The following is a 26,893-nucleotide window of genomic DNA, read 5'->3' on the forward strand; positions in this document are numbered from 1 at the left end:
CAGGATCCAGCTGTGGGGCATTGAGTCGTAGGCCTGCTTGTAATCAATCCAGGCACAGGTTGGTCTGCCTGGTCCTGCAGTCTCAGCTGATTGTTTGGTCTGCCAGAGGCTGGTGTTTTGCACCTCTGGTATTCTTACATACACACACACATACGTATATTATATATACACACACACACACATATATAATACATTTAACAGAACTTGGTGGGCTATTCACAAAACGTAAGAGAATAGAAACATCATCCTAATATTGATCCCAATGCTATCAGTAGTATTTGGATCAATCCACTGCCCACGTGTGTGTGTGTGTGTGTTCATTGTCTGGCTTCCTCACAGTCCACACACAGGCATGCTAAGAGGACTGTTTGCTCCTAAACTGGCCACAGGAGTGAGCGCTCGTCTGTCAGCACACCTCAGCCTGCAGCAGACCGCCAACCTGTCCGTCCATGACAGCCTGAGAGACTGCATACGTGGACAAAACTGGTTAACCTACCTGTCAGTCATTAAGTCAGCTCACACATCACCCCAGCACACACCGCTGTTCATTACCAAAACAGCACCAAGCGTCCTCGCCACTTTAAGCGTCTTCTGCCCACACACAGCTACGTGGCCATTTTTTTAAAAAGTCAGAATTGACCTTGAACCAGAGTCCTCATCAGGATGGTCAGACTCTCAAGTGCTTTATTCAGATGAAGAGGTCATTTATCCACCAAGTCCAGATCTGTGTGAAATCAAGTGGCCAAAGGAGGCTGTCGGCAGCCTCACACAGACCGCAAACGGCCTGTAATTACCTGAAATTCTACCACATAATTCCTTAATAAGGCTGCACCCTCTCTTAACGCATCAGATTACGTAAATTATACATCACTGTGCTGATGTGCTAGCAGCTCTTTACTAAAGTATCTGCTTTAAAGAGCCTCCTCCACATCCACGCTACGAAACCTCTGGGCTTCAATCAATACGCTGCTTCATGACAGTTTAAGAATATATACAACAGCCCCGTGCACACACTCGTGAGTCACTCTGAAAAAGCATGATTTTACATGTTACAGAGCTCATTTCTGTCCATGCAGGTCAGAGCATTGTTGTACTTTCTGCTCCTCTTGCAGGCACGTTGAAATAAAACGTGTAGTTTACTCGAATACAGCAACAAAAGAATAAATGATCAATGAAACATGCTCCACGCTTTTTATTTAAAACCCAGATTAATCACAACGGTCAGCGCCATCTTTCACTTTCTATTTGTGGTCTCCAGTTTGAGAAATTCTTCGTGCTCATGATCTGGAGAAAGTTCTGGAAATGCTTTCATGTTTGCTCGCAGGGAGCCGATTCTTCTCAGCGGGGGAGACGGTTTATCGCAGGGGATGCTGGGAAGCCAGAGGGTCGTACCTGGCTTTAATTTCAGCCGTCCGACAGGATTAGGCCACAGTTCATACACTGAGCTGTAATTATGTGCAGTAGTGATGTGCTGGCTCACAGCTGGCCCCGGGGCCAGACAGGACCCAAGCCTTCAAGGCTTTGGAGTCATCATCTAATAACAACTGTGCACTAATTCATTGTTCATGTGCTGCACCCTTTCTTTTGTGAGCCTCACTGTTGCCTGATCGAGACTTCCTCTAACAGCACCGATCGGTTCAGACTCGACTAAGACCAACATTAATGTGGAGTAGAAACATGGTCAAGCCCCAGTTTGGGTTTTCTTTCCCAGCCGACCCCGAAGCCTGGTCTGCCCACACGGAGCTAAAGAAGGAACGACAGGACGGAGGCCCCGGTGTGGCCCCGGTGTGGCCCCGGTGTGGCCCCGGTGTGGCCCCGGTGTGGCCCCGGTGTGGCCCCGAGCACACTGCACACAACTCACTGATTTCAACAGGTTTAGAGGACGGGAGGGGAAAAGGGGGTGGGAGAGAAAGAGAAGGACGAATTGTTTCCAAACCATTTCAGGCTGTGACGTGACAATATTTAAATTCACTGTTTCCCAAGCACTACTTACAAACGTGGGGGTCAGAATGACTCTCATTTCCCCCCCGTTGTGGATCTGAAAGCAAGTACGACAACGAGCAGCCCACACGGCAAACTCGCTGTCTCTGCGCAGAAACCTCAAACAGCTGCAATAAAGAAAAAACACGTGGAAGAAGAGAAAAGCCTCTGAGCCAAGTTTACACATGATCCAACTCGTGACAAAAAAAACAAAACAGTGAGAGTAGAGCAGGGCGACCAAAAATAATGATGCGATAACAATATAACTGACACGAGACAAAATACTTTACAACTCCACAACTTTATTAGTGCAAAAAAACATCAATGTATTTTCACTAAAGCAAGCAGCTGTTTTTTATCTGCATTAAAGTTATATAAAAATGTAACAGTACAAATGCAAATTCGTTGCTGACAGTTTAACCAAAAGGCATTTCCAGTGGAAACTGGCCGACATATCCTCAGCATAACCATGTATAATATCCACAAAACTTAAAAAGAGGTCATACACACACAATACGGTAACATTATGTTGAAGCACAGCACGTATCACTCCGCGAGGCTCCGCCTACGATAGTCGTAATGCTCCAACAATCCATCAAGCGGTGCGGCTTCGTAGCTTAGCAAAGTCGTACTGGAACATTTGACAGATTTTCGAGCGCCGTGCACATAAAATCGTCTCGAGGTCAGTAAACACAACCAGAGTTCATACATAAGGCACACGGGATTATAAGGGGCTCTGTCGACTTTCAGAAAAATCAAAGGATGATTTTAAGTGTGCCGTATTTTCCAAACAACACGGTAATAACGACGGCCCGCTAGCATGCGCTACCAAAAATAGTGCTTTGTTGTGTATCTGACGAAAGCTAAACCAGTTCCACACCAGTGAAGTTGCAGCATTTTTACAAACCAGTTCAGGTTCATCTGTTTCACTCAAGAATCCACTTTCACTCTTCTCATTCTGCGTCGCCGCCATGCTTTTTCCGCCATGTGCGTATGTAAACAAAGGCACTGTGCATGTGCGTTTTACCCATATTCTATCGCCATGTTTCATTTTCTTGTCGTTGCCCAACATTACACCGGTGTTACCGTGAGCGGTATGATGTGGCCCCGCCCTAGTTAAGAGCGATCTAACAGCAGAGCATGCTGGTCATTATGAGGTTTGTCATACACGCAGGAGGGGGGCAGGTAATCCTAGAAGTTCACCTACGGTGGCGACAACGTCTGGCTGATGGGGGAGAGGATGAGAGAAAGGCAAACGAGGAAAGAAATATTAAGAAGTGCTGGAGTGACGACAACAGCGTGAAGAAAAACTAAAAAAGAGTGACTGACTGGACACCTGACATTGGGGGGGCGGGCATAAAGTCTGAAGGACCCGGAAGCCCAATCCCTCCAACACCCCGGCTGTGTGGCTCTCCCACCCGATGGACAGCGAGGGTCCAGTGAGCCCTGATTGGCTGTAGTCCAGCTGACGCCTTCACATTTTACACAACAAACCTCGATTGTGCGCTCGTGACGAGCCACATGTCGCACATATGTGCACCGGGCTTGTTGCAAGGACACGGCCTCTGGCAGACTGCTGCACTTATCCTTTGTAACGTTTCCAAATAAAGCTGCAGCTTTCTGTGTATATGCAAAGCTGCCTGATGGCTCAGTCACACTACGGTTAAAACGGGTGAAACTGGAAAAATTGGTGGTTTAATGGTGACCGGAGACTGACTGCAAATAGGCGACCACCTTCAATCACAAGGAGATGTGGGGGGGGGGACAAGGACCGAAGCTACTTAGCTAGCAGTGCTAGTTATAACACGTTTATCATTTTCTTTGATGTACAGCGCACGGTTAAAAGAAAACACACAAGTAAAAAACTGCAGGGAGAGTTTGGCAGAGCGGTGTAATGTCCACATCACTCCCAGACGTGTCACCCCAACTCTGGCGTGAATGACATCACGTCCATGTTTGAGCTGCACTGATTGGCTGCTGTGAAACTGAAAGGCAGGAAAAGCTGCTGATTGTGCTGTAATTTTTTTAAAAACTATTTGAGAAAATAAATCATCCCTTCGATCAGCATTTAAAGACCGCTTGGCACGGACAGCCTCAGGGCTGGACCAAAACCAAACGCAGCCTTTGGGAGGAATCGCCCAGCAGCAAAGAAAAGGACAAAAACTTAATTAAACAGATTTAGTCAGAAACAGGCCAATTATTTCTCTTTATGCACCACTTAATCCGAGCTTTCTCGATACAGCTGACTTTCCTGAGGAGCTCTGGAGCAGCCTTTGTCCTTCCCTGGCTTTTTCTTTGAATGCTCCTTTCCACCTCTGTCAATAAACTGTCAATAAACTATAAAGTGCCTGAGAAACGTCCCAGCCTGGGAAAAGAGACACTTTAGTCCAAACTCCTCTGTTGTTGATCAGAGAGCGAGCAGCCGGGATGGCTGGGACAGAGTAAAGGGAAAGCATGCAAACAGCAGGTTCTTATAAAGGAGGAAGAAGAAGCAGAGGAACAAGAACCCGGCAAATTAGGAGCGTCCGCGAAACAACACAGGAAGCAAAGAAGGCGTCGCTTAACAGGACAGAACCATCGTCTGATCTCAGAAACAAAGAAAAAGGGACAGAGGCAGAAAGGGCGACTAGCAGAAAAGAGATGCACAGACAGACACACACGCACGGTAACACACACACATGCATGCATGCACACACGCACGGTAACACACACACACGCACGGTAACACACACACATGCGTGCATGCACACACGCACGGTAACACACACACACGCACGGTAACACACACACATGCATGCATGCACACACGCACGGTAACACACACGCACGGTAACACACACACATGCGTGCATGCACACACACGCACATATACACATATACATGTACACACACACACACGCACAGATGCGCACACGCACACACAAAGGGCTGTGTAGGAGGAATTTGGTGGACAGATGTTTGTGTGTCTGAATTAATGGAGGACAGTTTCCCTTTGAGTAGAACAAAGTTTATGTTGCTCATCAGGAAAGACTGCCCAAACACACACACACACACACACACACACACACACACACACACATAGATAAAAGCTGTGTGTGTGTGTGTGTGTGTGTGTGTGTGAGAGTCTCTCCATTTGAAAACCTCCAGTAATATTAGAGAGTTTATAGAAAAACACAGCAGAGGCCGACCAATCACAGCTCTGAAGTCTCAGGGTTTGTGCAGCAGCAGTTTGTGACGAGCCTTCAATCCAAGACTGTAACAGAGACACAAACTCTCCATAGAAAACACTCAAGGTTCAAACCAACAGTGACAAAACTAAATAAAACTACAGACAGAAGAGAAGCAAAGACTAAACAGACGACTACAGTAACTCCATCATTTCATCTTCATTCCTCACGATTCAAAGCTGTGACTGATGTCAACGTGCTGATCTATTAAAACACTGCTCAAAATCACATCTAGTAATAATTAAGCTTTAACGTAGGATTTATGGGCAGGTCATTGTTTACCAGCATAGATGGATGTAAATAACAATCATGAACCCTACCAACCATCAGATGGCCACATTCACATTGATTGATTGATTGGTTAATTGATTGACACGTCCCTATTGCATTTCTGATGTTTCCAAATTGTTGAGAATTTTAAAGAAAACATTTTAAATTCGTAACATAAGTTACAGCACGGTGGTTTGTAAAATAACGGTGCTTTTAAAAGAACGGCGAGGACGACGTCGGAGCATTTTAACACGGACAGGCCAAAGACAGAAACTGCGATCAAACTGTGTGATCACATCCATGTGTCACATTTCTTCAGGGGCCTCGGAGGGCGGGACGTTGGACGGCCTTGGAGGAAAGAGAGGACAAAAAAAGCCCTGACAATTTTTTGCACTGCTGCAAAAGCAGGAGGTGGTGTGAGATCACATCCTGCTGTTAAACCTTTTGGCAGAGGTGGAGGTGTGGGGACGTGAAGAATGAAACAGTGTGAGAAAGGAGGGTGGAAACGCTTCAGTGGGAGAGAAGTGGAAGAAAGAGGGGCCGCCGAGGGGCCGCCGCTGGTCGCGGCTGAAAGGCAGACAGACCTGGAAACCTCTTGATGACGTCGACAGCGTCCTGTGCTCTGAGAAGCTTCACGCTGCGCTCCTCATCTCAAACAGCTGAGCTTATTAAACGAGCTACACTCCACAGAGCATCCATAACACGCCCGTGTTTCTCCCACACTGGTTTCCATCAAGTGTTCACATCTTCCCCGCTGTCGTTTAGTTTGCGTCTGACTGGGAGCTTATCCAGCAAGGACGGCCACAGGACATATTTCTGGTAGCAACAGTCTGTTTTCCTGCTGTTGGTATGTTATTTGTCCCAGATGCAACCACCGCAAATATGCAGACTTCTGAATGTGTCATTGCAAGAGCTCTGCTGCACAAGCCTGCCTGGAGAGAGGCATCGGTCTTTGCACACAGCGATTATTAACATGTTTTTGAAAAATGTTCGTTAGGGCTGGGCGCTCAGGTCATGTGCCAGCTCACTCCCGGTGGCTACTTGGCGGGGCCTGGCGCCTGCTGCTCGGTCAGGCCTCTTCCGGGGCGCGGGGGGCCCTCGGGCCTCCGGCCTCTGTGCCTGCGGCTCGGTTCACTCTGGCGCAGCTGGCTGCCGGCAGAGCCGGCGGGCACGCCGGTGCAGCCCCCTCTAGCTTCTGCCCGGTGGCTACTGGGTGACCCCTCATCTGGGGATCCTCAGCCCTTCCCATGAAGGTGGCACGGATGCCCCTCCGGTGGTCCTCCTTGGGCTCTTGCACTCTGGGGCCTCTGGATGTCTGGGGCCTGGATCTCCTCCATGCCTGCTTCATGCCCTGGGGGACGGGGCTATGGCTCTCTACATCCTCTAGCAGACCATTACATGGGGAAACCATTTGAATACAAGCGCGCCGATCCACACAGGTGTGCACATGGGTGTTCACTGTTCGTAGACTTAAATCACACCTTTCTTGGCTGCTACTTCAAAGCACATTGTGCGCTGTCTGTCCTGCGTGCTGCACAACAACATTCAATATTTAGTATTTACTGCTGTTTACACTTAGCTAGATTAATGCGATGGTGTTGTGTATAGTATGTTGCATTGTTTTGTTTTTTTTGCTTGTTTTCTATTCTTTTTCTCTCAACAGGTGATCCCGGAGATATTTTTTTTCCCCCCTTTCTCACTGTCCTTCTCCCCTTCTGTTTTTCTTTTCCTTCCTCTTTCTTTCTCCCTTTCCTATCCCTCACTCATGTCTGTCCCGTCTGTAACAACTGAAAATAAAATAAATAATAAAAACAAAGGTCGATCAAATGGACCAATACGGCAATGCCATGATGATCCATTTGGCAAAATAAATCCATTGGGTCTCCTTGTTGGTCTTCAGACAACAATTCTGACGGCTAAAGAACCAAATGGGACAGGCGGAAAAAAAAAAAAAAAAAAAAAAAAAAAAAAGTTATTTGCATATTTGTCACACTTCCATGTTTCAAATCATCAAACCAATTTCCATATTAGTCAACTATAACCTGAGTAAACACCAAAATGCATTTATTAAATGATTCTTCATCAATTTAAAAGCTATCCTGGCCATGTGTGAAAAAGTAATTCCCTAACCCTGATCACTGACAGAGGACTGTACTCGAGTGTTTGTGGTAACTGGCAGTGACCAACAAAGTGACTGCTGGGTGCATCTCTGGGACTATTGTGACCTACTTTTGTGGAAGTGGACTTCTGGGAGGCGCTCTTGCTGCTGGGGAAGAATGGCAGCAGTAAGATGTTCACAGCTCAAACTTTACACGCTGAAGTTTATGCAAATCTCACAATATGTGAAAATACAAGTGATTTATAAAATCATCTTTGAAAAAAAAAAAAAAAAGAAAAAAAAAAAGAAAAATGTTCGTTATTAATTCTTTTTAATTCTTTCGATTTTCGTAAAGATGTTTATTTTCATCCTTCTGTCACTACTATGTTACCGTCTCCATCCTCTCTAGCGTGTTTAATGTGCATCGCCTTCCAACCCCAAGCAGGAGGCAGAACCCCAAATACATTTAAAAGTATTTAATAAATGTGATGCTAATAAATATATAAGATTCTCTTTATAGTTGTTACAGAATAAATATTCTTAGTGCTTATTTTTTAATATATTGTTTTATGTATTTCAATAATAAAGGCCTCTATAAAGCAAGGCCAGCTGTGAGAGAGGTCAGAGGGTGATAGGTCGCCTTAGCAACAGCTTAAGTTAGGGGAAGTTTAAGAAACAGGAAGTTTAGTGCAGAGCTGCAGCGGCAATATTAAGAACAGGAAACCAGAAAAAGCGGCACTAGGTAACGCGCACACACAGTCAGGCCAGCAGTTGTTTTGATCGAAGCTGTGTGTGACGTATGAGAGAAATATATACACGCATTGAGCTTGTAATGCTTTTACACCGGGGGGGTGCTTGCTAGTGTCCGCAGCTCCTTTTCCGGAAATGTAGGACAAAGATGATTTTTTGAGCTTTGACCACAGCGAGTTGGATTTTCTCTGTTCAACACTGGGATAAAAGAATCGGGTGGAATATAGTCCTGCTGATTGTGGTAAGCTATTTGAGTAAAAGCATGTTGAGGCAACATTAGCTTGGCTTTGGAAGTGAACGCCAATCAGAAAAAAGTCGGAGTTCAGATTTTCTTATAAACTATAAAAAGAGGAAAAAAACGGTCAATGAAAAAGTGAGGGAACATTTAAAACACAGTCGGCTAGTAAGAAAGCGACGCAGCTACACTGTGCAACATGCTGTGAGCAACAAACAAACCCGCTTCCTGCTCGGCTTCGGCACAGCGTGGCCCACACTGCAATTTGTTGAGCTACACAGAGGACACTTTAGTTTTTATGGCCTCGTCCCTTTCATACGCTCTGCTGGGAGAACACAGCTCTCGGCACATCACCGGTGCCTGAAACAAAGATCCTGGTGCCAAAGCAAACGAAGTGACTTCATCCTGTGTCATCCAACTGAAGGACAAGGGAGCGCTCGGAGGGCCCAGTGAGGTTTGAGGGCTGTGCAGGGCTGTGCAGAGCTGTGCAGGAGAGAAGTGGACACAGAGTTCTGGCTCAGTTCTGTGTGCAGAATCACAATCAGAAGACTTTATTTGTTTAGGGGGCAATTAAGGGGCAATTAGGGGGCATGCATTCTCACACACGCTCTCATGTCGTCCTCTTCACATCCCTCTCATTACCCGTCTCTTCATTTGTCTCGCAGGACCTGAGTCAACAGGACAAAGACGCCGCATGTGAAGCAGCTGATTGATGATTTGATGTATTTTACGTTCTTAAATGACATTTCAGTAAATCTTGATTTAGCTGATCTAACTTAATATTTAAAGTTTTAATGGTGTGAGTGTATTTTTTAAGCACTCTAGTCTGTTGTGGTGTTTTCATGGCTGATTGTTGTCAGTTCACTGGACTGAACCACTGAGGGCGGGAAGCGTGGGGGGGGGGGGGGTAATTCTGTCATAGTTTTTTTTTTTTAAATCTCAACAAATCACAACCGTTTAAATTGATGTTACTGATTCTTGTCTTAATATGAACTTGACAAACTCAACACTCCAGGAGCCATTGATGTAAGAACCTGCACAGATACACATTTTTAGTTGTGCTCGCACAGCTGCTGCCAGGTAAGTTTAAAGACAAGCACCCAGGGCAAAGGTGGGTCTGATTCACAGCTGCAGTGTTTAATGCTGATTAAAGAATTCGATGAACTACACGGACCACACGAGTCGCCTACAAAGCTGCACGGTTTGTGAATGCATGTGTCATCTTAGATTTCTGTTAATAAACAAAGAACACCTCTGATCTGCTCGTCTGTACAAGAGTCACTACAGCAGATAGCTTCTAGGGTGGGGCCACATCATACCGCTCACGGTGTTTACATACGCACATGGCGTTTTTCACAGAATGAGAAGAGCAAAAGTGGATCGTTGAGTGAAACAGATGAACCTGAACTGGTTTGTAAAAATGCTGCAGCTTCACTGGTGTGGAACTGGTTTAGCTTTCGTCAGATACACAACAAAGCACTATTTTTGGTAGCGCATGCTAGCGGGCCGTCGTTATTACCGTGTTGTTTGGAAAATACGGCACACTTAAAATCAATCCTTTGATTTTTCTGAAAGTCGACAGAGCCCCTTATAATCCCGTGTGCCTTATGTATGAACTCTGGTTGTGTTTACTGACCTCGAAACGATTTTATGTGCACGGCGCTCGAAAACCTGTCAAATGTTTTAGTGCGACTTTGCTAAGCTACGAAGCCGCACCGCTTGATGGATTGTTGGAGCATCACGGCATCGTAGGCGGAGCCTCGCGGAGTGATACGTACTGTGCTTCAACATAATGTTACTGTATTGTGTGTGTATAACCTCTTTTTAAGTGTTGTGGATATTATACATGGTTATGCTGAGGATATGTCGGCCAGTTTCCACTGGAAATGCCTTTTGGTTAAACTGTCAGCGAAGAATTTACATTTGCACTGTTAAATATTTATATAACTTTAATGCAGATAAAAAACAGCTGCTTGTTTAAGTGAAAATACATTGATGGGGTTTTTGCACTAATAAAGTTGTGGAGTTGTAAACTATTTTGTCTCACATCAATTATATCGTCAGTTATATCGTTACCGCAAATTTTCAAATTATATCGTGATAAATATTTTTGGTCATTTGCTCTAATAGCTTCCCATGTTTAATACTAACCACAACAAACATCTGCTTTCTCTATCACATTTGACTATTTACTGTATATAAAAGATGGAAGCAGCCACCAGAAAACCTCCAGTTGAGCCGTTTCTGTGTCAAAGGACAAAATAAAGGAGTGAAAAGAAAGAGACAGTGTGTGAACGTCGGCTTTGCCTGGTGGAATATCACCAGAGTGTAACTGTACCAAGACTACTGCTGTTACCGCTAAGGTTAGCCAAACTCAGGCATCATATGTACGTCTGCAACATTATACACGGCACAAAATGCCGCACACCTCAGCAGCAAACATGCAGCGTTTTCTTATAAAAAAATACTAAATATTTGTTTGGCTTTGTTGACTTAAAATGAGCTAAATGTTTTGTGTCGGTTAAGAAAGTCGATGAGCCCAAATTAGTTTCTTTCCTCTCTCAGTAAATAACTGAGCAGGACCTGCTCTGTAGACTCGAGACAGTGATATAACATGGATACAACTGCAGTTATTGTTCACTGCACTTCAGCATTGACTTCACTTTGAAGCCTAAAGCCAAATAAGCTTTTCCCTCAGCACCACAGATGGAAACTTCTCTGCTCTGAACACCAGAGGTGAATCCATCGTACGGACACTTTGGCCCTTTCTGAGTCCGTGCTCTCGTTCTCGGCGAGACCGGACTCGCTGAGAACGCGAGCACGGACTCACGATTTGTACAATTGGAACGCCAGCGTACTTGATGATGTCACAGGTCCGGGGGTTTTACTGCCGTCCTTAATTTAACTTTGAGTAATATGTTATGAAGCTTTAATCTCAGCCAAACCGGTTTACTCAGGAACAAATAAAACACTGAAATAAACCAAACATTAACATTTAGAAGTGATCTAAGAGACTTATATATCATGTTTAACCTCAGTAGTGAAATTTCTATTAATAAAAATAGTGTACATGTACATACGTGTACATACCTTAATAAAAACAAGCAGGTGAGATGTTAGAACGCTTTTGTTTTTATTGTAGTGGACACTCAATACAATAGACAGCTGCTGGGGTTTGTTTAACCTGAGTAGCGAAAAGACCGCGGGGGGGGGGGGTTGAAAACGATGTGCCGGGAGTCCGCTGTTCTCGCCGGCTCTAATAATCCTCGACCTTGCTGTCTGCTATGGAGCTGGCGAGAACAGACGTCTCTGAAAACGTCGGAGCTCGTTTGGAAATATATGATATCTTGATAAATCGAGCAGATATTTGAAGTTTACACAGCTACATTCTCGCTTGAAAAGAACTTAAAAGTTTATTTTGTGACCCAGAAAGAATAATATTTAAACGTTTTTAGCCCCGCTCGTCCACCATTACCGCGTTTGAGTTTTGGACGAAATGCATTCTGGGATATTTAGCTGTACCAAGTCCACACAAGTCACCACCGATGCATGCTCGATAAAACGGGCGGAGCGAGAACACATCCGGGACTTTTTCGCGTTCTCGGCTTGATGCGTACTTCGACTTGGAACAGTACTTGGTCTCCGACTGATGACGTATCACGAGTACACGAGAACACAAGTACGCACAAGTACGCATGTTGAGACAGGGCCTTTGTTGCCCGAGAGCACTTCAGCAGAGTAGATCTGCAGTCAAACCGCTGTCGTGGTTGGGAAGTGGCTGCAGGTTGCTGCCCGAGCTCCTGGTTCTTGGCCACGACACACCCCGGGCTGCAGGGCGTTCTCCAACAGTCACTTCAGGCTGACACTAAAAGTGACACCCATGTTTCCAAAGGCAAAGCCTGGTGGGAAAAAAGAAAAACTAATGGTGCCTTAATTTTGCCTAATAGCTCAAAAACTGGATTAAAGCTTAGAGAAAGGGGCGTGGCCACACTGTTGTCAGTTTCACCTCCCAACCTCGCCGTGCCGTCACTCCCTCAACATCTGATCAACCTGCTGACCAGAACCTCCAAACGTCAGCTCAGGCTGTGACTGATGACCTCGTTGCTCTGGTTCACCTGTGGCTCCAGAAACATGTCCAAGAAGCCGCAGTAGAGTCCAAAAACATGAATGTGTGATTTTGTGGTTGCTACATCTTTATAGGCCATTCCCAGTGGGTGGGGCGTCACCCCCATCAAGGCTGACTGCACCCCCCCAAAGAAAGGCAGGAATTCTTTCATGGTTGGACTGAACTGTCTCTCTCAGGGCCGTTCATTCATCCGCCGTCAGCCTCTCACATACGGGAGTGTGTGCACGTGTGTGTGTGTGTGTGCACGTGTGTGTGTGTGTGTGTGCACGTGTGTGTGTGTGCACATGTACGTGTGTGTGTGTGTGTGTGCGCGTGTGTGTGTGCACATGTACGTGTGCACGTGTGTGTGTGTGTGTGTGTGCGTGTGTGTGTGTGTGTGCACATGTACGTGTGCACGTGTGTGTGTGTGTGTGCACGTGTGTGTGTGTGTGTGCACGTGTGTGTGTGTGTGTGTGTGCACATGTACGTGTGCACGTGTGTGTGTGTCAGGTGTTGAGTGTCCCAGTGAGCACCAGCAGAGTGTAATGGAGACGGGCTGGAAAGCAGCAGCCTGACACCAGTGGGCTCCATGATAAATGAGAGCTTTGACAAATGGACCGTAATCCCAACATGCACTGCTGCTCCTTTCATGTGCAGTAACAGTGACTGCAGCGCTGCAAGAGTGCGTGATTTAAAAGAAGAAAAGCGCCCCCGCCTTACTGTGCGAGACGCTTGTGATCAGAGATTGATGTTAAAAGACAAACGTGCACTGAAACAATAACGGCGCCCTGTTTCTGCTCACGACAGCCGCTCTGCAGCCGCTCTGCAGCCGCTCAGCCTACAGGTGTGTGTACCTGACACCCCTCAGCCCTGCTGCTCCACAGCGGACGCGACACATGAGGGTATGTTTATCTTTACATGTAGGCGCTCACTCATTGGACCGAGGGCCTGTTTGCAATTTTTACCCCCCCACCCCCCACCCCCTTCTTTCCTATGTGAGAAAACAAGTTGTTATTATTATGACTCAAATGGTGGATACAGCTTTTTGGCACAGGGAAGCGGGGCAGCACGCAGGAACAGTAATGCCCCAAAAATGAAAATAAGTGGAAAGTTGTCCAACGCCGACTTTATTAGCTGTCTGTATGTGTCCATAAATATTTATAAACAGTGTAAAACTGCAGGCAAGGCGGGGCCCTGAAAATGGGGGCCCAGTTTTGCCCTGGCATTAATCTTTGAGTCATTAACATCGAGGGGAAATTATTAGTGACAGGCTTGAGGAATTACATCATGCTTCAGGGTCAGTGGGCTCCCCAAAGGCGTAATAAAGGGAGGAGAGGTACCCCAGTGATACCTGGAGCCTCGAGCTCTGTGAGCTCTGTGAGCGTGTAGTTAAACTGAAATGAAGCTTTTTTTGTTCGGTTAAGAAAAGCAGACGGGCAATACAGAAAGTTTATGACAGGGAAAGGTCCTGTGTTAGGACGCAGCTGTGACAGCGTGGCCACTCTTCCTGTTGGTGTCATAAACCCAGTGGACGGTGTCGCCACAAAAACTAATGTTAATAATACTGTAGCTTCAAGATGGTTTCATTTTTTCCTAATTTTGTGCTCAACACAAAGGCACAAAGATACAAAGAAACAACATGAACAGCAGACGAAGCATCGATAATCACAGGAATCACTGCTCATACTGGGACTAACATGCATCACTGTGGTCGTTCAGTCTTCTTTCCATTGTAGACAAAGTGTTTTCTTACTGAGTCTGAGGATAATTGTTAAAGGGATGAACGTAAAGTTGGTTCTTATGCTACACTACCCTCTCAAGCAAAAGCATTGATTTGATTTCAGTTTATCGGAAGCTTCACTGTAGAGCAGCGGTCCAACCCGCGGTCCGAGGCCCGGGGTTGGACCGCTGACGCCGAGTTTACAGTGTTGACTGAAGTGAACGAGTCTTACTGTAAAAATATAAACTGCTGTATGACGTCACAGCACAACACTGTCAGCTGATTGGTTGTCATGCTGTGATCTCCAACAGCTGATTACCATGAAATGCAAATTAATGATTTGAATATTTATATTGAAGTCTTTGTGCAGAAACAATCATTAAAGTAATTGTGCCTGTTGGAAATGAAACGGTCTGTTGTTGAACATCCTGCGTCTTTACAGCTCATTGGTCCAACGTAGAACAAGCTGGAGTCCAACAATCCACAGATTTATAAAACACACAGAACATCAAGTCGAGATTTGCACCAAGAAAAGCCTTAAAAACAAAGTGTCTCATAAACGTGCAGCTCTCTGGCAGGCAGCAGCCCGATCTCTGCCAACCATTCATACTCGACCATTTCACACCATATCTGACGTGTTAGTGTTTCATTATGGACATCTGCCAACAACAACCTTACTGGGCCAATTAACAGGCCTGCAGAGAGCCGCGGCGTGCAGGCAGGCGAGCGGAGCTGATGATTAGATTTACTCGTTGCCTTTGTGAAATGTGCTGATTCACCAGTTTGATGAGTTTCCTGTCACGCAGCATCACATCAGCCAGAAACGTCAGAAAGCATCACTCAGCAGAACTCTTCAGCAAGCTTCCACATGTGAGGAGCATTTTGACGGTCCGCCCCCGACATACTCAAATGCCACCATTAAGCACTCAAAAGGCCGACGTGGCCGACGTGGCCGACGTGGCCGACGTGGCCGACGTGGCCGACGTGGCCGACGTGGCCGACGCGTCCTCCTGCAACATCCACGTTTTTACATTAGCACAACACAGCGTAGCAGCCAGCACAGCCAGCACCCTGCAGAGCTGCAGGAAGGTTTAACTGCGCTGATTACTGCTCATATTGAACATGTGGGGAAGCACCTGCTCACAATCCTCTGTTACTCACTTAAGCAGGTGTTTCCTTGATCGTATATTACGTGACACGGCGGTGCAGCTGCACGCATGCTCCTTGAACACTGTAAATGCACATCACGTTCTACTTGCAGCGTGACGTGTCCCTTCAGCCGTCTGCTCTTTCCTTACTTTTTCCCCTCCTCTACATTTTGCTCCATCTTACTTCCTGAAACTACACCGCACAGCCAAACTATTGGCCATCTGTGTCACCGGCTTCAGGCCGTTTAAGTCGCTTGGAGACTGATGTTGCACGGGAACAGAGACCGCCTTCAGCACCTCCCACCAACAGGTATTAATTGTGACGTAGCGTCCTGGAGTTTGATCTTAATGAGCAGAGATGGAAACAACATGAGATCGTTTGTAACAACACATTAAATAACTGTTTGTGTCCAGTGGCACCATCAGCTGTTGGCATTTAGCCTAAAACATGGCGGCGCGGCCTCAGCTGCAGTCTCATTAAGAAGAAGTAGAAACACCCTCCCACATATATGATGCTGTGCATCACTTTCCAGCCAATGGTTGGACATCTCCTCACACACAGCAGGTAACCCTCTGGAATATTTACTGCATTGTTGGCAATTAACAGTTGTCTTTACTCCCACGGCTTCAGCTTCTCCTGTCAACGTTCAGGTCAATTTAACTCAGACCTGCACAATAAGAAGTTAACTTTGGCTGCATGAATGTGGCAGAAAGGCAGAGTGGGTGTTTTTGACCATGTTGCAAGAGCAACAGCCCATCGTCAGCATCCACAGCAGGAAGAGGCTTGCAGCTCAGAACAGGACAGACACGTCTTTGTGACGAGGAGAGGAATTACATTTTTTACAAGCTGGTCACCAAATAGCTGAGTGTGCAATAAACAGACAGCACACAAGTGCACCAAAGTTGATTTGACAATGACAGCCAGCTGTGGGGTTGCAGACCTGGTCCCAATATTTGAAATCAACCATTTCAAATGGCAACAGCATCACGAGCTCGACGCACAGTCGCAATGATCTGGTCTGTAACCACGGCTCGGAGTGATGGAGCCACACTGGTGATCCAGAGACGCGCAGCTGTAACAGTTACAGATTCATGCACTCAAACCTTTCACAGCTTTATTTATCTGGCTTCAGCTGAAAAACACGGTGAGCATATTTGAGCTTTTAGGGAAGAACAGCTGTATCTGATGCGAGTGTTCGGCCCATGACGAATATTATTTGCTTCTTTTTGTCTTTAGTTCGACACTTCTTGGTAACAAAATGGAGAAACAGAGAGGAGCTCAACCTCTATTATTAACTAATGGTTAGTACAGAGAGACGTGAGGCCTTCACTAAAACATCCTTCATGTAAAAACTGAACATGAGTTGATGAGTTCTTAGACAAACTCCACAGTTTTCAAAAAGTCTGACGGTTAGTCCAGAGCAGCCGGACGTTCCTGTGACAGGACAACTTGCAGACTGTTGATTGGCTGATTCTTGTGCTTCCTGAAGCCTCTTTGAGCCTCGACTGACATCAGCTGATCTGTCAGCCTGGCGTGAGCTCTGCTCAGAGCGTCTTTCTCCTCTGAGCTGGCCATTGTTGTGGGGCTGATAAATATTTACTCTTCCCAGCTTGGCAGGGAAAGGGGGTGGGGGTGGTGTGTGTGTGTGTGTGTGGGGGGGGGGGGGGGTCCCATTGTGGCAGAGGGGTCAGAGAAGCTGACAAGACAGTGGGATCCTCCCCACTGGCACCTACACTCTCAATACACCGAGCTGTGAGCTGGGACAGATCCACTGCCACTAACCGACTGTGCTGTTGATGTCAGGACAACACAGCAAAGAGGATCCACAACAGGACACGACGCAGAGTGAAAGAAGCACTGATGTTATTAATGCGTCGCTCCAGGCTTCATCGCACCACTTACCCAGACAAAAGGAAGCATCTTTCCAAGCTGGAACAAAGAAGGAGGAGCAGCCCAACTCACACTGTCGAAGCAGTTACGCTGGTTCATACTGTAACTACAGCTACAACGTAACTACAGTTACATTGGTTCATACTGTAACTACAGCTACAATGTAACTACAGCTACAATGTAACTACAGCTACAATGTAACTACAGCTACATTGTAGCTGTAGTTACATTGTAGCTGTAGTTACAGTATGAACCGAACAGGCAACAGGAACGGCTGCAGGTCTGTGGATTTTCCACAGAAAGGTCAAACCCCTACACCTGTTCATATTTGGATCATCTACATCTATATCTGTAGGTATACGGCTGTACTACGTCTAACTGCTGTACATACAGGCTGTGTCCTGTACACCTCATGTTCACACACAGGTCAGCCAGGTGTCAGACAGACCTATAGGTGTTGTTGCCTGCTACAAAGCTAAAACCGCCTCAGTGCCTGAAACAATAAACGGAGCTGAGATTTGCATTGATCTGAAGCGCTCACCGTGCTTCACGTCATTTCCTCTCCTGTGCCAGGATACAAGACGTCGGAAACCAACAGAGAGTTTGTGAATTTACAGCAACACTTGTTGGACTGAATTATACACGAGACTGCTCGAACTAGGATAAAAGAAACAAAAACCACAAAGACACTGAGTGAGTCTCACTTCACTGATACACCGACGACCTGCATTTATCGCAGTGGTGCCTCAAATCAAACCTGCTGTCTGCTTGCTCGAAGTAACACTTTGAACATTTTCAAATTTTGAGCTATAATTAATGAACTGTATGAACAACTGTGACTTGTTTTGCCTTTGAGCGCAGTTATCGATTTATCTCCCATATATTAAGCAAGAGGTTTCCTTCCTGATAAAAAGGAGTTTTTCCTTCCCCCTGTCACCAAATCCTTGCCCAACATCCAGAGGCGTATCTGAACGTTGGGCTTCTCGCTCTCGTACTGCGCGGTCTTTTCCAATATAAAGCACCTTGAGCCCACTGTTTTTGTGATTTTGAGCTATATGAATTTAATTTAACTGAAACTTCACACACAGCAACAAGGTGCGAGTGTACAGGACTAATCGCTAACAGAAGAACAACAGCGATTACACTCAGTGAATGTAGTTAAATTTAGGCCTGATGATTTTCACAGCAGCGTAGCAAACTACTCGACAAGCAGGAGTGAAACTATTAAACGTCCAACAGAAAACTGATGACGAGCATTCCCCTTCAAATTAAAAGTTGAACTTTTGAGTTTAGTTGCTCCATTTAAACAGAGTTTGTATAGATTTTAAAATAGTTTTATGTTAAACATCAGTCCTGTTTTGGAGGAAGGACAGTTCAGGGTTTAAGTAGTCATCATCGTGGGCTCATTTTTATTGGATCACGGGTGAAGGACAGACACACATGGACTGCTATCTCTAAAAAGGACAAAGTATGATTTAAGTAACTCAAAATGATGCTCAGGAGACTCAAAGAGAAACTCCCCTCAGCTGCCGCCCCGTGTGGGAGTGAAGAGTGAGGGGCAGGTGAGTGCAATTAAGGCCAAGCACCGCCCCCAATCAAAGGTGAGGAAAAGAAACAAGCTGAAAGGTGAGCCTTTACAACAAGTCCACTTAATAGTTTACAAACCACAGACACGTGGGAGAAGTCCGTGCTGAAGTGACTCAAACTTGTTTTGATGAGCAGAATCTGTGTGGCCTTTATATTAAACGTTAGAAAGATTATCCGAGCTGAGCTCAGTGGCCAACAACACTTCACACACAGCAGGGAGGATCGGGGTTTGCCAATAAGAGCAACATGTTGCTGTCACCAAGATGGTGGCAGTGAAACTCAAAACATCACTTCATGTCACAGTGGCTGCATCCATCGTTTACACCGGGGGCAGCACAACTAAAACGCACAAATATCCGTCCTGAACCTGAAGCACAAATATCCAGACACACCCATCAACACACAGATCCAAGTTCTTCAGTATGTTTCGTCTCTGAAGCTGGACACTGGATGGAGATCCCGTCACACCGCACTGGGACGAGCACATATGTAAGCATGTATTAAACGTGTGCTACACAACCATTACTCTCTATGCAGGCAATTGGATCCAACATCTGGTACAACTCCATCTGTATTGGTGATTTCATCCGCATCATTAAAGTCCCATCCAGTAAGTATATTGTATGTTTTAATAACCTCGTGAGATAAGGCCAGATAGGTTATGCCTCACATTTTTATATTATTGCAGGAAATGCTCAGATATGCGAGTAATACATGATTTCATCAGGATCCTTTTCAGATGCACATGTAACACCTGATGCTTTAAAAGCGGATCCAGCAGAAACAACAAACACAAATATTCAAGGATTCGTTTGTCTGATCGTAACAGGAATAAACGACTCTTCACGGCTTCCTTGTTTAAAGACGTCACTACAGCAGCTCGCGTTCTGGCAGATGCTGTAAGTCGGATCCTGACACAAGCCCGAAGGAAATCTGCGTCTCGGGATCGAAGCGGGGATCTTGTTAGGCAACAACAAATCACAACCCCACCTGGACTATTGAGCTTCAACGGCTCCAAATATCTGGAAAAACTGAACTGAGAACTTCCAAAGCATCGATTATTGATCACCAACCAAGATCAGAACCATCCAACATGTTTCAATATCAGCAGTTTCTCACACACACGTTTTCCTCTCAGGCTTCATTACACAGAGGAAGGTTCATCATAAATCAAACTCAGCATATTTCAGGAAAATCATATTCTGGCCGGAGAGCTGCCTCCAGCTGAGCTCTGATGTCACTACACCTGCATCTTGTTAATGCAACAACGTGTCCCTAACAATCACATCAAGAAACACAACAGATTATTAAAATCAACAAATCATAAAGTTTAACGAAGACATCATCCCGAGCCGTCGCAGCTGAGGCCTCTAATGAAGCCGACAGCGAGCGACCGGCTGCCAACGCGAGGCCGTCGGGCGTGAACCGGCTGCCAGAGGCAGGCGCGCTGTAGCACAGACAAACATCCCCAAACCATTCATTAGGCTAATGAAGCCGATCACCCGAGGCCTCGGATGACAGAGCAGCAGTCGTTTACAACTCTCCACGATCAAAGTCAAGAAAGCTCTGTTTTGTGTTGGCTGAGGCACAATGAGTCGGCTGCCAGGCTCAGCCCAAACGCACAGTCAGCCTAGTAATCAAGGGTTCCCATGCACGAGACAGTCAACACAGCTGCTCGAGTGGGGAGGGCGGGTCTGCCGCTGGTTACTGGAAGACCGAGTGAGCAAGCTAAGAAACATTCGTCCAAAGCACGAAAGGATTTTAACGTCATCTCTGGACACCTTTCTTTGGGTTGTCTAGTGTTTGGCATTCAGACAAAACCAATGGAAAGTGGTGATGAATGGAATCATTGTTTTGGTGAACATGAGCCTTAAAGGTTTTCTTGCTAGCTTTTAAGGATGGATGGTCCCCAAAACATCGCTCACATTAAAAATAAAAATAGCCGTAACCACATGAACCATCAGAGACACGTATGCATGCTGAGACCAATCGGTTGGGTTACAGACTAAAGGATGAGCTACTGTCATCAGTTATTACACATCATAGTGTAAACGCACAAAACAATGAAAACATGGCTAACTGACTGATTATTGGGCTCTAACACTCTGCTTTCAGCGGGGCAACATTTCATTTAAGAAAGCGAGATGGAGAGAAAGGTGTTAATGTACTTCACTAAAATTACAATCAATTTTTTTCCACAAGTCAAAATTTAAACAGTGCAGTAAAATGTGCTCCAAGTAAGAAAGGAAAAAGTTGAAGGACAACAACAAAATAATATCAGTATATGAGAATACAAAGTTTGCTTTCACTTTAAGTGAGAACGCTGAACCAAAAGTAACAAGCCTGTGTTAAAAACAGCAGAAAGTTGTCAGAAAAATAAATAATAAAGTGCAGATTACAGTGTGGTGGTTGCTGGTGAATGGCAGATGACATTGTGACAAATACTATGTTACAAAACTACAAAGGAAATGTTCACAAAATGTCATTATGTTTCACAAGAAACCTCAAAACACATTTCAGATCTTCCACAGTGCAAAACAGCCAAAGGCCGCTTGCAGAGGACAGTAATACCTGTCTGCACATCATCATTTTAAGTCCCTGCCACAGTCGGCACCGCCGTTGTTTGCAGTTTGTCTGTGTTGTACTGCTGAGGTAAAACTGAGCAGCTTATCTTGGTAACAAATCTTGAATAATAGCTCATTAACCTTTAGCTCAAACTTTAATTTAAAAGAAATAACAGAGAGTGCACATAGATCTACAAAGACAGGATATCATCTGTTGCATCAGCAGAATAACTGAGCTACAGTCTATTACAGTTTGTTTCAAAGACATTTGTTTCTTGTGCTAACTAAGATCTTTTGTTACGACCGTGTGTTTCTACCACAGCTGCCACACATGTTCCTGCACGCTGTGGCTCATGCAGTAGATTTAATACTACATTAACAAGAGAGGATATCTGTGGATTGCTTTGGTGTGGAAACTCTGACATTAGCTCCGGTTCTCAGTCTGATGAAGCTGTAGCCTCCCACAGATATGATGGGTTGGCGGGTGGATGATTTCCGGGCTCGGCGCAGGCTTGGTGGTGGAGGACTAAGTGGGATTTATACTTTTGCACTAAATCTGCACCATAGCTATGCTGTAATAGCAAAGCTTTCAGAAAGCCCGCTCTTTAACCTCCTGAGACCTGAACTCTTCCTCATTGGGACCTGATGAACGTAAAAACAAAGAATCGCCAGGTTTTTATTTTTTTACCTGATTTTTGTTTCTAACAAAATCAGAGCCACAGATGAGGATATTCGTTTAAAACGTCGATAGAACAGTAGCAGCATAATGTGGACATCAGGTCCCTGCAGAGCAGAATTGAGTGTTTCAGAATCAGAATCGTGTTTATTGGTATGAGCACAGACACATACATGTGGTTCCAGTAGATGGTGACTCTCAAGCACAGCGATGTAAATCACACACGTGTCTACATACACACATGCATACACAAAGCTGTGTAAACCAACTATAAATAACCAATCTAAGCTTATATACACAGATACAGGATGACAGGAATGAATGAGGTGGTACTACAGGATGTACATAAGCTGCAGCTGCAGTCGGGCAGAGGAAGCAATGTGACAATTTGGTCTAAACAACCCCAAATGTGACGTCCACATATGTGGAGGGCAGGTCCCAGCAGGTTAAGTTGACATGCACCCCCCTAAAAAAATCTAACTACATGTTTCAGCACTGCAGCCAAAAACTGATCGATTCATTATTTCCTGTTCTGCATTTCTGCTGTTGCTTCTATCACAGAAGCGAATAGAAGACAAAAGACCAACTTGAAGACAGGAAGTCCACTGCCGAGGTTGTAGAGCAGGAAGTCCACCATGCACAGGTACAATTATGGTGTCAGCCACGTGCACAGGCTCTACGTAACTCAAACTTCTCCACTGAATCAAAGCTTTACTGATGGCAGAGCCAATGATGGCTTTTTAACCTGCTGTCAGGGCCACGTCATGCTGGTCATGGACATTTTGCTGAATGAGCAGCAGTTCATCAGGCGTCTCTCATAAACAGCACCAGCAGCCACACTAGTGTTTCTTGTTTGCACAGCTCCTCCAATCCTACGCCCACTGTGTTCACAGTACAAAGAAGCTCAACATGGCAGCACAGCTGCGACTGCAGATCCATGTGCACAGTAACACTGGTTAATGTACTGGTAGTACTACAAATGCTGTGTTTTACTGTGTTTGCAGCACAGACTGAGTGTAAAAGAAAAATGTCTGTGCAAACTCAGAGATGCTGCACTGCTGCCTGAGCGTAGATTTACATGTCAGCGTGAAATCATTGGACAGTCAGTAAACAGCTGATCCTCTGTCTGTACCGTTCTTCTCGGTGGGGGTCCTTTGTGAACACCCCACCACACAGAGCTATGACCACAAATCACTGCAAATGTTTGGAAATAAAAATTAAGCTTCGTTTGCACATCAGTGCAGCCGGAAAGCATTTTAAAAATATCAAAAGATGAGAGACATGTTGTTCAAGAGCAGCCATGAACCCATCATAGGGGTGGGGGGGGCCCTGTGAGCCACGGATAAACAGCCTGTACCTCACTGACCAGCTGTAGCGCGGTGAAGAACAAACATCCTACCCTGGAAGCTTGTCTGAACTCGCCGTACAGAGGTGGGGAGATGAAGAGGTCCAGCAGTGCTGCGTTACAGAGCAGTTCTTCCCTCCGTGCACGTTTTCCTTATCAGACTGTCGTGGTTACAGGACACTGAGGGTCCCGACTTTCCCATTCTGATTGTTGGTTAGAGCAGCGTTCCCAACCCGTGAGTCGTTTGGTACCGGTCCGCGAGAGTTGAGGCTCAGGTGTGAAATGTTTAGTTTTCAGGGTTTTTATCTGTTTTCAGCGTTATTTTGTTATCGTTTTTATCGTGAACTCGGTTTTCCTGGGTCTTTTCACGTGTGTTATGAATAAATCTTCTTTTTTTCGGTACCAGTACTAGTTTTATTTTGTTGTATTTATCCGCGACACCTTAAAGGCCGGCCCATGAAAATATGGTCGGGCATAAACCGGTCCGTGGTGCAAAAAAGGTTGGAGACCGCTGTGCTAGAGGTTCCTGCTTTTAAATGGTTGCTGACGTGACGTCATGCAGTAAAGCTGAAATTAGGAGCTCGTGACAAAAATGCTGCACTTGAATTGGAAAAGCCTGATTAAACACCAGCTTACAGTTTTGTTGTGGACAGTGTTATCACTACCTTACAGACAGAAGAGCAGTTGCTGATCCAACAGCACCCTCAGACAAAGTGCCAAAAACAACCGCCCCCGGGGGCCACACGAGGCTGACTGCAAACACCGTCAACAACTCCCGTGTTAAACATGTTTATAGGCAGCTACAAATAACCGTGTGGTTTATATCTCTGACTTCCCTCTTCATCAGCTTCTTCATCAGCTTCTTCATCAGCTGTACACGGCTGATAAAACAACAGGAAAACAACTTGTAACAAACAAAGACACACAAAGTCTGCAGGACTGTATCCATGGTTTAATATTAACACCTGTGAGAACAATCGTGTGGTTGTAATATAATTAGATATATTGTTATCTGTGCGTGCGTGTTAATAATAAAGTTCTATTAACTGTTCTGAGTATATTTATAACGTTATCGTGATAATGACCCAGCCTCGGCGTACTTTGAGTTACTCCCCATCTCATTATTTCCATTAAAAGCATTTTAACGGATACAGAACAAATATTACTAATTACTAATGTGGTTATTTTAACTTTTTATTTTCAGTGTGAGGAAGTCTTGAGGCAGCCCTCATCGCTCTACATTTTGGGTGCCGTACCCTCATCTTTAAAGTGATCCCGAGCGACAGTTCTGCAGGAAGCAGCTTGTTCCCTCGTCCATGGTCCAGACCGTTTTCAGAGGAATGTTTTCTTTTTGTTGGTTTATTTAACACAGACCTATGAATCACCCAGACATAAAAACTACATCTAACTCATGTCTAAACACAACAGTAGATTCTTCAGTTTAATCTAGGAAAGGTGGAAGGTTTGTTGGAGCGATTAAAGAGGAGGAAAGTCAGCACAGACTGAGCTCTACAGTCTGTAAAACATGGTGGGGGCGTTTCCGTCAGAGCAAGTTCAAAAACACGAATGTCATTATGCATAAAAGTACCATCAGATTTTGACACTACCAATCATCTAGAAAGTATCTGATTGACCTGCAGCTTCATCTTTTGATATAACAGTGACCCCAAACTCTGCGTGCAGTAAAAGCCTGGACAGAAAACAAGCACAGTGCAACACCATCAGCCATGGATCGTCCTCCCCGGAGCCCGGACCTCGACATCACCGAAGCAGAGCGGGATCATCCTGACAGAGAACCGAAGCAGAGCGGGATCATCCTGACAGAGAACCGAAGCAGAGCGGGATCATCCTGACAGAGAACCGAAGCAGAGCGGGATCATCCTGACAGAGAACCGAAGCAGAGCGGGATCATCCTGACAGAGAACCGAAGCAGAGCGGGATCATCCTGACAGAGAACCGAAGCAGAGCGGGATCATCCTGACAGAGAACCGAACAAAAGCAGCCAAACAAAGACGAGCGTCGAATGTCCTGAAGAGGAGAAGAAGCTGTTCCTGAAGATAACTCCACACGTGAGAAGCAGAGAGGCTGTTAAAGATGATTGTGCCAAATATTCACTTCCAAGCTCAGCTTTGTGCCTTTTATGTCTCTACATTCAATCAGTGCCACAGCCGTTCCTGTCTCCTTAAGCTACAGTTGCACACATCTCTGTTTCACACATCCATCTTTCCTTTTCTATCTTCAGTTCTCTTCCTATTGTTTATATTAATCAGCATCTGTGGGAGGACAGCAAAGAAAGGATTTCATTGCTCTTTTTCTCTTGTGACACATAAACACTTTGAATCTTGAATCTTAGTAAAACATGTTGAAGAAACATGTTACAGGTCATATGTGTGATGCACCCACACAGCTTAGTTCAGCCTGCCAGCCTCTGCCTCGGCCTCTTGGTGGGAAATATTAACATACAGACGATAATGAACATTAGCCGAGTTAATAAAGCAACACGTGGCAAAGGGAGCACCGTGCAGACTGATCAGTCACTTTAAACCACAGTTACTGAATGAAGGAGACGTACAACAGGACGTCCCTCAGAACTACAGTTTGATGTGAACTTCATGGTGTGTGTGTGTGTGTGTGTGTGTGTGTGTGTGTGTGTGTGTGTGTGTGTGTGTGTGTGTGTGTGTGTGTGTGTGTGACATCCGTCGAAGTGTTCATGTGAGCCTCGTCACTGCGTCAAACCTTTGCCTGAGATAAACGGCATTATCCAAAAGAACCAGAAGCAGAGAGATTTCATTTCATCATTTCATTCATAAGAAAAAACTTTATGATGTGCAGCTTTGCACAGTAAATACACACCTACAGTTAAATGCAGTGCTGCATGCCTTACCTGCAAGATGACGATGCACCGTGCTCTGCATTTGTTTATGCGGTCACACTCTCAAAGCCCTCAGAGACACCGGTCAATCTGTGGACACAGACAACACTGCTCTGAAACACAGTACAAGATAAAAAGAAACGACTCCACTGAGTTAAAGCTCAGCAGAGCAGCAGTGCTATCCATCGATATTAAATAGGAAAGACTGCTGGTGCCAATTTTCCTTGAAAATCACTGCTGGAAATAAGCTTGTCAAGGAATCCACGGAAGAAAAAATCTTTTTAAGTGTAAGACAATAAAAGAGAGTCTGGTAAAAAAAAAAAGAAAACACAGAGACCGAAATAGGCGAAAGTCTGTTCCTTCCCCTCGACCTCGAAGCTGAGAGGTCACACCACTCGCCGGTCTGTTAATAAGGTCTGCAAAGG

The 26,893-nt window shown here is 45.4% G+C and overlaps 1 protein-coding gene across 10 annotated transcripts in view; it reads right to left on the reverse strand.

The window, feature by feature from the left end:
* Positions 1–26,893, reverse strand: part of disp1 (dispatched homolog 1 (Drosophila)) — a 114,870-nt gene that overhangs the window by 54,994 nt on the left and 32,983 nt on the right. For 6 of the 10 annotated variants that reach the window (XM_085132295.1, XM_085132294.1, XM_085132292.1 and 3 more), the window contains one exon: positions 26,481–26,558. The exons of 3 other annotated variants lie outside the window; for them this stretch is intronic. The gene's annotated coding sequence lies outside the window, so the exon portion shown is untranslated. Of the gene's footprint in view, positions 1–1,993; positions 2,109–26,480; positions 26,559–26,893 lie in introns of those variants that run through there. One more of the 10 variants, XM_085132291.1, reaches the window with a different exon arrangement.

The sequence above is a fragment of the Neolamprologus multifasciatus genome, chromosome 15 (genome assembly GCF_963576455.1).
Source record: "Neolamprologus multifasciatus chromosome 15, fNeoMul1.2, whole genome shotgun sequence".
In the NCBI taxonomy this organism is placed as follows: Eukaryota; Metazoa; Chordata; class Actinopteri; order Cichliformes; family Cichlidae; genus Neolamprologus; species Neolamprologus multifasciatus.